This window comes from Dipodomys ordii, unplaced genomic scaffold (assembly GCF_000151885.1).
Source record: "Dipodomys ordii isolate 6190 unplaced genomic scaffold, Dord_2.0 Scaffold25, whole genome shotgun sequence".
Classification (NCBI taxonomy): Eukaryota; Metazoa; Chordata; class Mammalia; order Rodentia; family Heteromyidae; genus Dipodomys; species Dipodomys ordii.
Genome location: NW_012267241.1, coordinates 6,443,245 through 6,446,078, shown reverse-complemented (window position 1 = coordinate 6,446,078; position 2,834 = coordinate 6,443,245). Strand labels below are relative to the sequence as shown.

Genomic DNA, 2,834 nt, shown 5'->3' with positions numbered 1-2,834 from the left:
TTGATTTTGAACTTGGTTGGTATACCAAATATATAACATGCTTTCAACCTTAATGGAAATTTTTTTCTGAGTATCTTTCAGAGGAAGCTACAATTTTAAATTATGCCATATTTTCATTAATTATATTTTTTCCTTTCTTTTACTAATTTTCTGTGTATGTGGTACTGAGGAATCAAACCTAGGGCCTCATGCTAGCCAGGCAATCACTCTATCACTAAGCCACATTCCCAGCCCTCACCTTTTCTTATGTCATAAATAAATTGTTTCAAATGAAAACAACTATTTACCCGTGTGTCATTTATATTTAGTTTACTGTGTGAATGGACATATTTCATTCAGTTCATCTTGAGCCCTCAGACATGTACATAAACATGTACTGTTTATGCTGAGATACAATCCAAAGGGAATTCCCACCCTGACATATTAAAATGGTGATATTGATATACATATAGACAATATTTCTACTTCTCATGATTGCCATTAAGAATGTTGAAAATAAATAGTATGCATTCATGATGACATATCACTTCATATTGACAATATTTGTGATGAGAAAGAGCATGCCTTTTCTATTCTATTTGGTAGAATGTTTGAAACTTCTAGGGATCAGATTCTAACTCCAGGTCTTTCAAACTTTGCTTCAGTTTGCTACCCATACATATCTATTGCTACCAGAATATACTTCTGAATGATACACAGTTTTCCCTGAGAAATAATATCCCCTAAGAATTTTTTAATTTCACATAATTTTAGCTTCATCTGGATATTTTCTTTTTTTGAAGTTTAATATATTTTAATAGAAAATTTACAGGAACAGCACAGAAGACAGACAACATTTCAAACATGTATTGGCATGTAGGACACTCAGAAAAGTGGAGTGAATGAATGGAATCTACTGTATGATAAAAATGTTTCAAACACCATTTAGTTGCCAACAATAAAAAAAATTTACCTCTTTTTAAAAATCCAAATTCTGGCATTTTCCAGAAAAAAATAACATGTTTATTTATAATTATTATAAAGTTGAACTGCGGAAACTTGCTCACTGAAACGTTTTGACTTGCATTAATGCTTTATATCCCTACAGTTATATCAAAAATTCACACACAAGTGAAAATGGAAAAAGTGCCAATACCTGATTGCTGTCCCTATTTTTCCATGGGCAATTATATACTTAGGTACCTTTTGACCGGATGTCGGGGGCCGGCAGGGGCGGGGCGGGGTGAGGAATCTAACCCTCAGAACTACTGATAACAAGAAAAGGGGGGAGAAGAGAGACATTTAAGAATGAAATGCCTCTTATCTTAATGGATTCTTAAGCACGTTCTCCACATATGTGGCGTGCTAGCTGGATCTCTTTTGGCACCATTGTCACACGTTTGGCATGGATAGCACACAGATTAGTATCTTCAAAAAGGCCAACCAGATAGGCCTCACTTGCCTAGTGCAAAGCACCAATAGCACTCTGGAAGCGCAGGTCTGTTGTGAAGTCCTGAGCAATTTCTCGCACCAGACGCTGGAAAGGGAGCTTGAAAATCAGAAATTCAGTGGATTTCTGGTAGCATCTAATCTCACAGTACCAGGCCTGTAGCCATGCGGTGTCTTCACCCCTCCAGTGGAGGTCTCACTCTTGTGGGCAGCTTTGGTTGCCAGTTGTCTCCTGGGTGCTTTACCACCCGTGGATGTGTCGATGGTCGGCTTGGTGAAGGCCATGGTACAGAGAGGCCTTACGAGCATGGAGAATGAGAGGTGGTGCTGGCAAGACGGCTGCCTCAACTGGATATTTTCTAACGCTATTTCTTCTTTCATGTTTTTCCCCCGTACTTTATTTCCAATAGTGATGTCTCTTGTGTTATAAATTTTCCCTTCCTTTATTTTATTTCCCATGCCTCTAATGAGTTATTCAGAGTTGATGCCTATTGTTTTAGTCATTTTCCATAAGACTATTTATTTCTTCTTTGATTTTTGTTTAGAGAGGGTTATTTATCTTGTTAATATTAGGGCTTTTATTCAAAATGCTAGTTTCACAAATTTAGCTGCTTGGTGGATCTTTTGAATCCTTATTCTTATCTAGTTTCATTGAGTTGATTTCATGTTCATCTGTTTTGTAGAAATGAGAAGAATATTACAAATTCCTATCTGCCCGACTATGTGTATGAGAGGCCTTAAAAAGAGACTGCAACCAAGTTTAAGTCCATGGCATCTCTTTCCATTCAGTCCACCAATGTATATGACAGGCATGTCTCTTCTCTGGAACACCATTGATAAATAAATCCATGTTTTTCTTCACTTTATCTACAGGCACAGAGATATTTACTCGATCTTACTTGACAAAGGTGAATGAGAAAATACTCATGTATTGTAGGATGGTTTTGCCTTTGAACACACAATATTCCTCTCCTACAATTTCCCCCTACACATACAGATACTTTCATGAGACTTTTAAATAATGTTATTGTAGAAGTGATATACAGACGGGTTACAGTTACATGCATCAAGTAAAGGTAAAATTCTTTCTGACCCATGTCTCCTCTTCCCTTGCTCTCTCCCAGTTTTTGCCTCCTGTCCCACCCACAAGATGTACAGTTGGTTTTTCCACTTAAGGTCAAGTATGTACCACTTTGTTCCAACTTTTTTGTGTCCCCCTCTCTTACCCTCTCCAATACAAACAAACAACAAGCAAGACAAAAGGAAAATAAAACCAAAATAGTAACTAAAATATCCCTTGTTTCCTTTTCTTGGAGTTCATTTCATACAATGTTAGTTTATATGATCATATGTACATAGCTATGTAGTTTGTGTCAATCACTCCTGTGCATACGCCCTTTGGGCTC

General features: G+C 37.0%; 1 pseudogene; it reads right to left on the bottom strand.

Moving 5' to 3' along the window:
* Positions 1-1,315: 1,315 nt before the first annotated feature.
* LOC105984604 lies at positions 1,316-1,713 on the bottom strand (annotated as a pseudogene).
* Between the last annotated feature and the right edge of the window lie 1,121 nt (positions 1,714-2,834).